Here is a 14,117-nt window from a genome sequence, read left to right as displayed (position 1 = left end):
AAGAGTCCAGTGGATGCCTATGGAGAGTGAAGGTGAATATTGAAGTCACTGAGGAGGAGAGGTTTGGAGGTAGCAACAAGAAGGGAAGAGGTGAGGTTAGACCACTCAGAGAGGAAGAGGGTGAGGGACCAGGGGTCCTGTAGATGGTGGCGAGAGTCAGCGAAGGGGTAAGGTTGACACAGAGCCTGCAGACAAGGCATTCTAAGGAGGAGTAGCATTGAGTGGGAATATTAGTAGCAGCGATTGAGCCAGGGAAGCTCAATGCCACTCCACCTCCAGATCGGTTAGGACTGGGCTTGAAAAGGATCTTGTAACCCTCAGGCAGGAGTGTGTCAAATGCAGTGACAGAGCTGGTAGTGAACTATGTCTCAGTGAGGGTGAGAACATCGAGATTAAAGTCTTCGAGAAGGGAACAGATATCAGAAGCGTGTTTGACAGTAGAGCGAGAGTTGAGGGTAGCAAGGTGGATATGGTTACCACCTTTGAAGGTCTTCTGATGAGGGGTACAGGGACATGGTAGGCCCATTGGAGGTGGAGAAGGGGCAAGGGAGGAGGCCACCAGAGGAGTGGCGGGAGAAGGGTGAAAGTTTATGAAAGATAAAAGATGCCTATAAAGAAGGAGAAGGTTGGTGTTATGGTTACGGGCCAGAGGCATACTTGCAGGCCCTCTTTCTGTATTGTTCATAGGGATAGGTGGAAGAGACAATCAGGAGTGGCATGGGTTAAGGCTCTGAGAACCCAGAGTGTGTCAGCTGGGAGATCCCATCATCCAATCACTGCCAAGGGTACTTCCTGCTTCCCCCAACATGAACAAAGGTTCCCAGCACAAAGCAAGCAGCGCGGTCTAGTCTCTGGGCGTGGTTGTCTATATAAACCACGCCCAGGGACCAACACGCGCTTCGTGTGAATTCTGTATCACACGCTTACCCGGACTTCTCTGCATCCTGCAGTCCGTGTGGACTCCTTCGTTTATCTGCAGTCCATGTGGGCTTCTCTGCTTTCCAGCAGCCTCATTCGGGCTTCTCCGCTTACCTGCAGTCCTGTGTGAACTCCTCCGGAGTCGTTTCACCTTCGTTCCACGGCCTACACAGCATACCACCACCTGAAAGGGAAAGACAAGAACAGGTAATTAAAACCGGCCAGTGTCGGAACTTTGCTTCGCCTTCAGCAGCGCGTTAAAGTACCGCTCTGAGACCGCTTACTGACACTCACCTTCAGAGTGCGGTTTCTCGTCTGTAGCAGTTGTTGGTCCTGCCTTCTCGCTCCTTTCTTCCGTCCAATACTTCAGCACCTCCCGGAGCGGACCGAAGAAGAGAAGAGAAAGACAAGGTTAGTCCCAGAAAATATTCACTCTGTACTCTCACCGGATTCAGGCTGCAAAGCACTCAGTGCAAGGAATTCTGTGCAACCCAGTGAGGCAACTGGGGAACTGAATTTACCTGGTACCAGAACTTACCTGTTAAACCAAACCAAGTGAGCTAACTGGGTCTCAGAACTCACCATTGGCACAAGGAAACAAACATGTGAAGCAACTGGTCCTGAACTAAACTAACTCTGTTACACACGGCCATCTCCAACCACTCCCTCCGGACCCCAGACATTGCGCCCCTGCAAGAGCAGGATGGAGAGCTCGCCTAACTAAACAGAAAGGTGAGTCATCCTCTGGTTGAGAGGGAGCTACTTTCCTTTGTCAGTGGGGACTGGGTAGAAGGGTGGGGGATTTTGAACTACTCACCTCTTCTTTTCTAAGAACGTTCCCTTTCTTGGCAGATAACCCATTCAGCTGTAGAGGGCAAGTAGGAATCAAGGGAAGGCCCGGTGGACTCCATCACTCCTGCGGAGGCTCAGGTAAGCGTGACAGTTGGGCTGAGAACCCTGGGCCATCACAGTGTCATTTTGATAGACATTAATGCTGCACCCAGAGGATGAGAAACCCGACAAGAGTACTTCCCATCTGGGACCTCCTTTAATGGAAGACGAGGAATAAGGAGAGAGAACAGAGGCCACATGTGGAGTCCATAGGTACAGGGAGGGAGCGATAAAGAGGATGTCAGTGACAGTATGCCTGGAAGAAGCATTGAAGAAGGTGTCAGTGATGGGCAGGCTTGGGTTGGAGACCAGGAGATCTTTTTTGAATTGTTTCCTTCCAAGCTTCAATAAGGAGGTAAGATAGCTGATAGAGTAGCAGTTGGAGTCAATTGGTGAGATAGTGAGCACCATGGAAGGAGGGAGAGAGCAAAAAGATGGAAAGAAAGAGGGGAGAGAGATGAGAGCTGGAAAAAGCAAGACAAACTCACTGGGGTGTCCTAGCAGCAGACAGATGTCGATAGACGGGAGCAGGCAGTTCCCTTTCTGGACTCTGGCCAGTAGGACCCTCCTTCCAACGGGACAGTTGCACAAATGCAGCGGGCAAGTGCCTTAGGTTCTTAAGTCAATTATGCCTACATTAAGATAGAATTCTTCTCCCGTGAGGCCTCAAGGGAGGAGACAGAATGCTTTGCCAGTGGGGGGCTAACTGCACACAGTGCGTTAAAAGCATAGGCACACAGATTTTTTTATTATACTGTCCTTTTTTACACACTTAAATTGTCTCTTGCACCACCACTAGATTCACTTTCTGAGCTATGAATAAACTGGAAAAACATCATTATATGAAATTGAGTTTTTTTCTCAGAGTGAGATTGGAGAAATCTTTTCTCAATGGTGAAGAGTAGTTCAATAACTAAGAAACTGAGGTTTGGTGAGACACTACTCTGCAGACTAAATGTAGTGCATTATTTTTTGATCGGCAGGCAGTGAGACATTGCTTCACTGCCACAGGCCTGCATGCTCTCAGACTGCGCGTTTGCATGTCTTGGCAAGTAGTTCTTTACTGTAATGCCGGAGAACCAGTGAAGGGGAAACATAATCTAGGCACTCTATACAGTTATTCAAATCGCTGTTTATGAACACAAGTTCTCTAAATGCAAGAGCCCCACCAGAAGCTCTTCGTAGTGTGGTATGAAGCAGATGAGAGCAGCATAAATATCCTTCTTGGTAAATTAAAATAGGTTAAAACTACTCAGGGATCAAACCTTAGGTCCTCCCACACCAGAGAGTTATGATGAAAGGCAGTTTACAATGTTGACCGCATTCCACTCATGAACGTGTTCCTTAATGACATCATCTTCTGCAGTCACATATTTATCTTGGAATCGGTAGTGTTTTTGCTGAGAGTTTCTTTAAAGGAGAGTTCCGGGACTTTTTTTTTATTGTCCCTACGGTTCGGCCATGTGTTTTTAAGCATAACTCGGTAGATCGTAGAAAACTTTCCTATGGACCTTACCTGACGTTTCGTCCATTAACGCACTCGAAATCAGCCGCCATTTTATGATAATCCTATCATTTCCCCCCATCGACCTGGCTCACCTGCTTTTGCGGCACTAAATCAAATCCCCCGCCCCTGAGCCTGACATCAGCAGACGCGTACTGCCCATTTCCCAACGCCAAAGCACGTTTCGTGTCAATCGCTGCGCCTCAGCTAATGAAGTGTCGCCATGGAAATGGCAGGACGCCTCTTTCCTCAATAAGTATAAACACACCGTTTCACAACACACAGCAGCAGATTTTCGATTCCATTCCTCTCTCTGTGTTACTTTGAGTATTCTGTGACTCGTTTCTGTGCTCTGGTCAGCTACCTTCGCCGCTTCTAGGCCTTGTGAACACCTGTACCATCTCTGTAAATTATTTTACTTTCTTTACCACACAATGGCTACAATAATGCCGTATATGTACGAGACCGAGTACACCGAGGAAGAACTACTGGAAAGGCAAGCACGCGAAAACGATGGGGATTCGGACGGCAGTTGGGAGGACCAGTCAACGGATGAAGAGCCTGGACCATGCCGCATGGACGGCGTCTCCACCTGGTGCACGTGCAATCGGTGCAAGCTAATGCCAACTGAGGAGGAGAACTGCTGCTGCCATGAAAATTCCGGGTGCTTGGCCTACATTTCGAAAGGCGAGCCAAGTCCGCAATGCATCACCGAGCTGCCAGAGTTCAGGGAAGCCTGCCTCTCACGGACCGTGTTGAGGATGATGATGGTGCTAATGCACGAACTTCGCGGCACTGTACGTCCGCGTAATCCGAGTAACGAGTAAGTATACTCTGGTTTTGATGTCAGTGATGCCACTACTATGTCATGGTCGTCTCCCACATATAAAATTACATCTACATATCATTCGAATGCATGTAAACTGGTTCCATATTGTGCATTTTCTAGACAGAATTTTTTTCAAAGCAGAATGACATTTTTTACCTGAATCGACATTGATCAGAAAGTTTTGTCATTTTAATACAGTTTGCATCTTTCATTTTCACAGGTGGTACAGGCTGGTGGCCTATCGTTGCTTCACTTGGTGGCTTCACGGGAGGCTCGGACACCGCGTTCGGAGAGTAATACCTGCCTGTGCGGTACTTGCCATTAGACAACATTTCCCCAGCGACAGTGGACAATACCGCGGATTTTCCCTGGATGTGCTGCAACCGGAACTTTACAATGTGTAATGTTTATTATTTATGTTCAATTGAAATTAAGATCTAAAATAAAACCCAACATATATTTTAACAATGGTTGTTTGGATTTTTTAAATGAATCTAGTGTGTCTCCATTGAATAGTCTTCCTGTGCCTTGTCTTGTCACACCACATGTCTCCGGCCAGCATCCTCCCTCACGCTGGCCGCCCACCTTCAATCCACATAACCGTTGAACCCATATGCAGCAGACATACATATGTTATTTTGCGGGTTGGCATCAAGCCTCCCGGCCTTGCCTCCTCCCCCAAAAATACTTACCACACCACTTTGTTCAAGCGTTGGCAATAAAAGGAAGGCCGTTGGATTTTATTGATACAAAACATGGTTATAGGTAAATAATCAATATGGTTGATCATAATAAATCATCCTTTTGGTCACCAGGTACAGAGATGACCCCCTCTGAGCCGTGCCGCCTTGCCACCACAGGCCAGCCTGCTGCTGACTAACTGCCTAGGCATCCAGGGTCTCCAGGGTGAACTGCACCCATATATTCTCCTGGGAGGCTGAGGTATTTATAAACTCACCCCCCTGCCTTCCATGTACTAGATCCTTCAGCCTGCCTCTTACATGCAGTGAGATGGCCTCTCCTTGGTGAGGCCCTGCGGCAAACGAGTCTTGTCTGCACGACCAGCGCCCTAATCCACACCCCCCCGCCCTATCAAAGGCAGTTCGCACCGGGGTACTTGTGCTGGCAAGTGGAGCTGTCAGGGAGCGATAAAGGCCAAGAGGTGCCAAAGACCATGTACACTTCAAAGTGGTCTATAGAGCATGGGTTGTTGTTCCCATGTCTACCTCCAGACCCCGTGTCTCCTGCCAAGCATCCCCCCTCACGCTGGACGGCCCCCTGCAATCCACATAAGTGTGTCTCCATTCACGAGTCTTCCTGTGTCTTGTCTGCACGACCACCGCCCCAATCCACCCCCCCCGCCCTATCAAAGGCAGTTCGCACCGGGGTACTTGCGCTGGCAAGTGGAGCTGTCAGGGAGCGATAAAGGCCAAGAGGTGCCAAAGACCATGTGCACTTCAAAGTGGTCTATAGAGCATGGGTTGTTGTTCCCATGTCTACCTCCAGACCCCGTGTCTCCTGCCAAGCACCCCCCCTCACGCTGGACGGCCCCCTGCAAACCGCATAATGCCACGACATATACACGTCATTCATTCACAAACACACCCCTGTTTCGAATTCTTTATAACCCACTTCATATTTCTAATGAGAACTACTTTGCGCTTTGCTAGTCAACCCGTGAAGGTGCTGGTTATCTGCTCTTCGTCTCTGTGAACTTCCGTGACCACTTCGAGGAAACTCGTCAGTTTGCAACCTGTGAACTGCTCCCTGTTCTACGACAAGAAACTACTCTGATCCCTGCATCTAACTGTTTGTTCGTCAAGGTAAGGCCATGTACCATAATCATTTTGCGTGCAATTTCTTTTCGTTCAAGACAGTACATGCAAGTAAATAGTCACATGTTCTGAGTTTAGTCAAATTATTTTTCTATTTTTTTAAAGTTATTCAAATACTTATCCGCATGTGAATAACGTGTATAGTTCCAAGAACCAAAACGAACCTTGCATTGAACCTTTTATGTGTCATTTAATTTTTTAACACATTGGTATTCATAGAGAATTGTTGATCTTTACTTTTCAGAACTTTCCACAATGCCTGCCTGTTCCATTGGCGGTTGCCCTTCGAAGACCCATAATAAATCTGAAGGTATTATAATGCATGTTTTCCCTAAGACAATAGATCAGATAAGAGAATGGGTCCGATATTGCGGATATCCACCGTCTGAGCTTGAAAGTAGAGTCCTAGAAGTCTTTGCGGACAAGAGGGGTGATCGATACCGCATCTGCAGCAGGCACTTTAGCTCAGACATGTACTCCACATCATTGCTAATAAAGAAGAACACACCGCGAGCGAGGCGAAAATTGCTCTCAACCGCTATTCCCACTCTATTCGTCCACATCCCTCCACTGGTGAGTCAAGTTTATGTATTTATCTCTTGGCCTTGCGGTAGTGTGTAGCATTAGCTAACAATAATTTCCCCATTTATGTATCCACTCAATATGAAGGCGGAAGATTCTCCATCCGTGTCGTTATTGCAGTCATCAGCCACTTCAAGCGCCTATCGGGTAATCTTACTTGGCTATTCTGCCACTGACTTGTTTTAGGCATGTAAATCAATAGTTTTAATTTATCGTGTAATTATTTTACCTAATGGTACACCCTTGTACTCGTCCTCTAGTCTTTGTTTTCAGTTATAATTATTGTTATCCAAAATAATGCAAGTACTGTCTTTCAGGGAGATGCTGAGGAGTCCAACGTATTGACGACTACCGTTGATGTCACTCAGATGCTCGAGGTACGTTTCAGGACAGTTCCATCGATGGAGATCATCAGATCTTGCATTCTTGTAGCGTGATTGTTACACACAATGTTTCTTTCGTTTTTAGCCATTGATATGTCCTTCTGTCGTCGCCCTCCTATGTGTCTTCTTTTTTCAATATTGTGTTCATTACTAATGAAAGTCCTATGTTTCAGGGAGTCGATGAAGCATTAGTCCAAGAAGAATATGGGGGAGCGTGCAGTTACGGGTCGGCGCAACAGCTTGCAGAAGTGTGCACCGCAATTACATCGTCCCTTGATGTTCTTATGCATTTCGAGGTATGGATACTGACAGTTCGATCAAGCGAAATCATATGACGTCATTACATCCGCTATACTTCCTTCTTTATTAACGCAAGTACTATGTTTCAGGGAGATGACGGAGCTTCTTCTACAAGAACATCACCCCTAGTAGTTGATGCAGATCTCTGGGTGGTGACACTTCCAACGATCGAGCAAATCGAATCATATTTACATATCCATTATTTATTTTAGACAACTGATCGTTTGTGCAGGTCTATTTAGATGAGCCGTTCACGCCTGCACAAAGTTTCTGTTCTTTTTATCAAAATAGAAAACCATACTAATGCAATTACTGTGTTTCAGGGAGTCACTGAAGCGTCATCTTCAATAATATCATCAATGGAAGTTTATGAGGAGCCCGAGGTATGGATCTTGACAGTTCCATCTAACTAGATCAACAATGCGTGAATAATTGTCGTTTGAATGTTCTACACAAAGCGTTCATTCGTGTTTTGCTATTGACATGTACGTGGGTATTGGTCCCCAAGTACATTTTGTGTTTTCGATATTATTATACATACTAATGAAAGTTCTATGTTTCAGGGAGTCGATGGAGCGTCAGTGCGTGATGGATGTGCTTATCATGAAAATATAGTCGTTGCAGCGCGAGAGGAAGTGGAGACATGCACACACGAGTCGGAGCAACAGCGTCCTGATGTTGAAGTTCGAGGCAAGAAAGTTTCAAAGAAAAGAAAGCAAAAGAAGGTTAGTGTCCTGGTCACTATATTATGTTGTTTTTCACTGTTAATAGTTCAATACTGTAAGTTGTGTTTAAACTGAACATCCCTTTTCCAATCTGTCCTCTAGTTGCGAGTGGTTGTACGAACTAGATCTACACAGACAGTGAAGCGAACGAGAGATGTTGCTTGTCAAACCTTTTGGCAGGGACTTGAGACTGGAGATGCATCGTGCCAATGGGAAGAATATGAAGTGATTGACAACGGAGCTATACCACCACCAGCCATTGATAGTGAATGTCCTCCTGGTAGTTCGGATGCAGTCGGAGATCAATTCACAGAATCCACACCCGCGAAAACTAAGACCGCGAGAAAGTTGAAGAAATTGTTTTATTCACCCATCGCCAGAGAAGGAACAGATGTTGCAATGGAAGAGAATGAAGTGGACGACAATGAAACACCATCAATATCACTGAACATAGCGGAAGACGATATCAGAGATTCTACCTTTCATGTGAGTGACATGTCCTCAACGTTACAGGCCGAACCAGCTGGGATGCAGAGTGACAGTATAAGGAAAGAGGCCAAATTCATTGTATTCGATAGTTGTTTGATTGATATTATTATTCGGATGAAATGTGGGCATTCGGTTGGTGGGGAAGTATGTGGGGAGTCATTGATTAATGTGACTCGTGCAATTCGAGGCACTAACCTTAAAATACATGCCACCTGTACAAAATATCATCCTTTCTCATGGTCTGCACAACCTATGCTGGGACAACTGCCAGCAGGCAATCTACTTTGTGCAGCGGCTGCACTTTTTAGTGGTTCAAGTTTTAAAAAATGAGAGTCTTTCTTTCAGTTTGTGGGAATCCATTTCATTGCGAAAACTCAGTTCTACAAATACCAAACCGATTATCTATTTCCAGCCATTAGCGAAGCTTGGAGAATGGAAAAAATGTCTATTGATAGTACATTCGCGGGCAAACGGTTCAGGCTAGCCGGTGATGGACAGTGCGACAGCCCAGGATTTTCAGCCAAGTACTGCACCTACCACTTTCAGGACATGGAAAGTAAGAAAATTGTGAGTTCGGTGGTCGTGCAGGTGTCACAAAGTACATCCTCAGTGGCCATGGAGAAAGTTGGCTTTGTAGCATCATTGCAAGAACTACAATCGCGGGGAATGGTGATCGACCTGATAGCCACGGACAGACACGTTTCAATTGCCAAGACAATGAGAGAACAGTACAAAAATATAAATCACCAATTTGACGTTTGGCATCTTGCAAAAACAATCAATAAAAAATTGTCGGCTGCAGGTAAAAAAAAAGAAACGCAAGGTATTTCACAGTGGTCCAAGTCAATCAGCAACCATCTTTGGTGGAGCTCAAAAACATGTGGAGGGTCGTTGGAAATCCTACTGGAAAAATGGCGGTCAGTAATGCCACACTGTACAAACGTTCACCGATGGAACACGAACCAACATTTCCACAATTGTGAACATGGCCATTTGTCCACAGAGGAGGCACGGAAGAAGAAGTGGTTGATTCCTTCATCACCCACTCACAAAGCCATTGAAAAGATTGTATTTGATAAAACTATAACAAAAGCTTTGAGGGGACTCACGGAATTCTGCCACACAGGAGATTTGGAGGTGTTCCACAATATGTGCCTAAAGTACAGGCCAAAACGATTGCATTTTGGCATGGAGGGCATGATAAATCGGACTCTTCTAGCGGTCTTGACACATAACCATAATGTTGGCCGTCAACAAAGTAGGACGACCGGAACTTTAGGGACGCTTCGCTACAATAAGGCCTTCACTAAAAGAAGTAAACAATGGGTGATCAAACCAGTGTTTGAGGATATGCAATATGAGTTTATTGAAAGACTTATTGTTGACGTCCTAGATAGGCACATAAATGGAGTTGTGAAGGAACCTGTGCAGGGGACAACTGCATTGCCACCCAACATTGCCTGTGTTCCATGTCCACCTAAAGAAGAGCTCATTGAGAAATACACATCACGGTTTAAATGATTGTAATTTGATTGTCTGTTCTCTCTGTGTATCTATGTATTGTGTAAATAAAAGTGATTGCTCAGTGTACATGCAATGTGTCTCTCCACCGTTGCCCCTCCCTTCACTGTGCAGTTGTGCGAACCACCCGGGTGTCACCTGTGACTTTGCTCTGGAGTCTCCTCATGTCGCAGGCCCATTGAATATGTGTAGCTATGTATTGTGTAAATAAAAGTGATTGCTCAGTGTACATGCAATGTGTCTCTCCAACCTTGTTCATTTGCGCATTAAATTAAACCAAACAGTAATATAAATCATTTTTCAAAAAATATAGAATGTCTCCGTATTTATGGTTCTGTTGGGCTGCAAAGCACGCAGACAAAATGCAAAGATGGAGTGTAAATTTCAAGTCCTGTGAGATGGCCTTAAACTGAATGTAGCTAACTAGGAATGTGTGCTCGTTCAAAGTGAAGGTCAGCTGCTTTGATTTTTTCTCGGGTGCCAGAATGGCCCACGACTCAGTATAAGGTTCTATTGTTATTTGACCTTGACAGGCCGGGACCACGTAAGAAACGATAATGAATATAATTTCAGAAACGAAAGCCATTTCATGTTCGTTCATTAGAAGAAATAACGTCGGCATAGAAGGAGTGGTATTTCGGGGCTGCCCTACGCACAAACACAATGGAAAATGCAAATATAATGTAAGTAACTCTTTAGATGAGTTTATACCGCAATTTAATTACTATACAGTAGCTTACCGCGCACTAGAACCGTCTCCTTTTACGGAAGCACCTCAAAACCTACCTCTTTGCTTCTGCTTTCTCTCCCCCTCTCCCCTGCTACAACTGGTCCACTGTCTGCGATCTCGGTCCTGGGCCCTTCCACTCTCCACCTGCACTCCCTGTCAACCCCTGCACTGGGGGACTGTCTCAGTATCCTACAGCCCCCCCTTGACGTATAAAACCCAGTTGCACTGTCCTAGCTATGAAATAATTTCCCGACCTAATATATAAAATGAATAATTTTAATAAAGATCTGATGGTGAGACTAATTTCATTTTTTATGTTTTTCAAACAGGTACTTCATCCATTACTGTCTGTGTCACGAGTACCAGACACCGGCGGATGGGTTCTATAATCGCCAATTGCTTATCCGCGTGAACAACGTTAGCACCCTGACCATTTTGTGGGACGATCGCCAAGTACAAGTATGCCCTTACGCGGTACTAATGGCTAGATGCAACATACAGACCGTTGTGGTGGCCTAGTGCCTCGTTGTTGGAACAGCCATGCGATTATCAGTGCGACCGAAGAGCTTATTTTATCGTAAACCAACACCCTGTGTGCTGGACACGAACATCGCTTGCCTCAAGACGAACTATTTTGGATCGAGAGCAAAGAAAAATGCAAATCGCTGAATATTCTCTAAACATTGGATGTCAAATAAATGTACTTTGCCAAATGTACAATCTTGCAGTTTGCTTTTAAACCACAGTTTCATATTCCGAATTGTGGCGCTGTATTGTGAGATGATCTAAGACCCTGTGTACAGCAAAGGAACATCGCGTGCCTCAAAACGAACTTTTTGGAACGTGAGCAAATAAAAATGAAAATCGCTGAATATTCTCTAAACATTTGATGTCAAATAAATGTACTTTACCAAATTTACAATCTTGCGGTTTGATTTAAAAGTACAGTTTCATATTCCGAATTGTGGCGCGCTGTGTTGTGAGCTGATCTGTGTTGATTTCCGGGTTCTGTGTGGAGTCGCGTAGAAGACGCCTGGGCGCGTTTGCCTACGCAGCACAGTCACGTCACGGATAGAGGTGGGGAATATGAATGTTTTGATAAAGTCTGTTTCAGGGGCGGGCGATTTGATTTAGTGCCGCAAAAGCAGGTGAGCCAGGTCGATGGGGGGAAATGATAGGATTATCATAAAATGGCGGCTGATTTCGAGTGCGTTAATGGACGAAAAGTCGGGTAAGGTCCATAGGAAAGTTTTCTACGATCTACCGATTTATGCTTAAAAACACATGGCCGAACCGTAGGGACAATAAAAAAAAAGTCCCGGAACTATCCTTTAAGGAAAGGGACTATGTAAAACACACCTACATATTTGTACTCCCCACCTCCATAAGCTATTGCTAAGACCCAGAGGATTAGAAAACATACCTAGCTCCTCTGGACCACAACCACCTGCTCATTTGTCCAAGCCCACTCTTGATCTCACACCAACTTGAATTCCAGAAGACACCCATGAGTCATCATTTTCTCTCTCATTGCAGCCTTTTAGAAGAGGAGGACTGAAAGGGGAAGCTGGGTCTCAAGTTAAGGATGGAAGAGTGCACAATCTGTCGACAAAGCACAGTTATCTATTATTATTGTTATTATTACTCCCATTGTATTATATTTATTGAGCGCAGAGCTAGCTTCAGGAAGCTGCAGAGCACTTTACAAGTCATAGGGGAAAGTACACAGTAAGAGCAGGACATTGCAAGGGATCAAAACAAGGGAGTGTGGCACTAACAAAGGGTGAGGGTGTGTAATTCAGCAGCCAGGGATTTACAAACCAGCTGGGGAGAAAAGGGTTAGAGCAGAACCCCTAGTCTCAGGTTAGGTGGATAGTGCAGGGGGTGTGAACCAAGGTCTTGTAGAGAGGCAGATGTACACGTCATCTCTAGTACCCACCCCCTCACCTCTGTCATACTGGAATAGCAGCAGGAGAGCACTCTGTGTGACACCAGATATCGTCTCTCTAACACATCGAAGATACAAGACGTTATGCACTTAGACAACCGTATCAAATGTACCCTTGCACGGATGTGGTGGAAGGATGTCTGCGCATATACCATTGGACATAGAAGAGCCATACATGAAATCAGACAACAGTAAAGTGATGTCATGAAGAGAAGACAGGAGGACACATTGAAACAATATGCCAATACCTAAGGAATGAAGAAATAACTGAAGTAACAAAGTAAACATTTATGCGAATACAAAGAAATCCTTTACACTAAGAATATGAGTGAGCAGAGGGGTATACACGCAGAAATGCAAGGTAGATGAGACATATAGAAGCTTGCTTTAATAGAGAATATAACACAAGTAAAGCGGCCGTGTTGGAAAGATGGACATCAACTCTGTATTAATAAGCAAGAAGCCTTGAAGACAAAGGCCATGGCTGCAGAGCTGACAGGCACTGTAAAACAGCTTTCTGCCAGGAACAATGAATATCTGTTTGGCTTGGGATCAAGAATGCCACATCAAAAGGTCACTGCAAGACACATGGGGATTCGAAGTGGATAGGCTACATATGCATGACATATTTCTCTTAGATTAAGTAAAGGAGTGAACTTCTGCAAATGCCAAGTATTGAACAATCAAAGATGCAAAAAGCATATGCAAGATGGAGCAACAAAGTCTCCACAGGCCAAGAGGAGTAATAGCATCCAGTATAATTGAATTAAATAGCACTAAATAAAAGGTCAAAATTGACAAAATTCTGGTCTCCTCACACGTGGTGCAAAACCAGAAAACAAGGCCTAGTCATTAAGTTCCAGACGAAGATAGCAATGTCCCTATGCTCCCTTAAAATTCCCAAGGAAGAGAACAGTCAACAACAAAGAAGAAGTCTTGACTTAGGTCCTAACTGATGAGAGCTGGTAGGCTAATAGACCAAATGGGCAGTGGTCAGACATTGTGCCCCGCATCAGGGTTTCATTATGCTTACTTGCTGCTAACGAGCCAAATGTCCAAGGTTAGAAGAGAATGCCAACCAATCATGAGGGCATATGTAGCAGTGTACCATACATTGTTGCAGGGGCCAATCCGCTGCTGTTATCCTGCTATTAATCTGTATTATACGAAGTTACAGGTAGTTCAAGGCCTGCCTACAATATAGAGGGCAGCCAATTATGTTACTAAAACCTAAACAAAGTATAGGTATATATGTTCCCTTAACCAATCCCTCCGTTCAATAGGTTTTTACTGTTTGCCATGTAGGATGACGTCATCGCTGACATACATCGAGGAATAAAGCCTTTGTGTAATTGAAATGTAGTTAAGAGTGAGTGAGCTGTAATCAGTTTGTTCACCAGGTTTCCCTACATTATTTGAGCTGATAATAAAGTTGCATTTTGCCATATTCTTTGAGTCTGTC

The 14,117-nt window shown here is 44.9% G+C and overlaps 1 long non-coding RNA gene across 3 annotated transcripts in view; it reads right to left on the bottom strand.

Annotated features, from left to right (window-relative positions):
- The window catches only part of LOC138581908 (uncharacterized), a 121,502-nt gene that overhangs the window by 22,613 nt on the left and 84,772 nt on the right, over positions 1-14,117 (bottom strand). For 2 of the 3 annotated variants that reach the window (XR_011304866.1, XR_011304865.1), the window contains 2 exons: positions 1,213-1,291; positions 1,033-1,102 (listed from right to left, as the gene is read on the bottom strand). This is a non-coding gene — a long non-coding RNA (uncharacterized lncRNA). Of the gene's footprint in view, positions 1-1,032; positions 1,103-1,212; positions 3,219-14,117 lie in introns of those variants that run through there. The other variant, XR_011304864.1, reaches the window with a different exon arrangement.

The sequence above is a fragment of the Ambystoma mexicanum genome, chromosome 3q (genome assembly GCF_040938575.1).
Source record: "Ambystoma mexicanum isolate Mex_15411 chromosome 3q, UKY_AmexF1_1, whole genome shotgun sequence".
NCBI lineage: Eukaryota > Metazoa > Chordata > Amphibia > Caudata > Ambystomatidae > Ambystoma > Ambystoma mexicanum.
The sequence above is the reverse complement of the archived record's forward strand: the minus strand, read 5'-3'. Positions and strand labels throughout refer to the sequence as shown.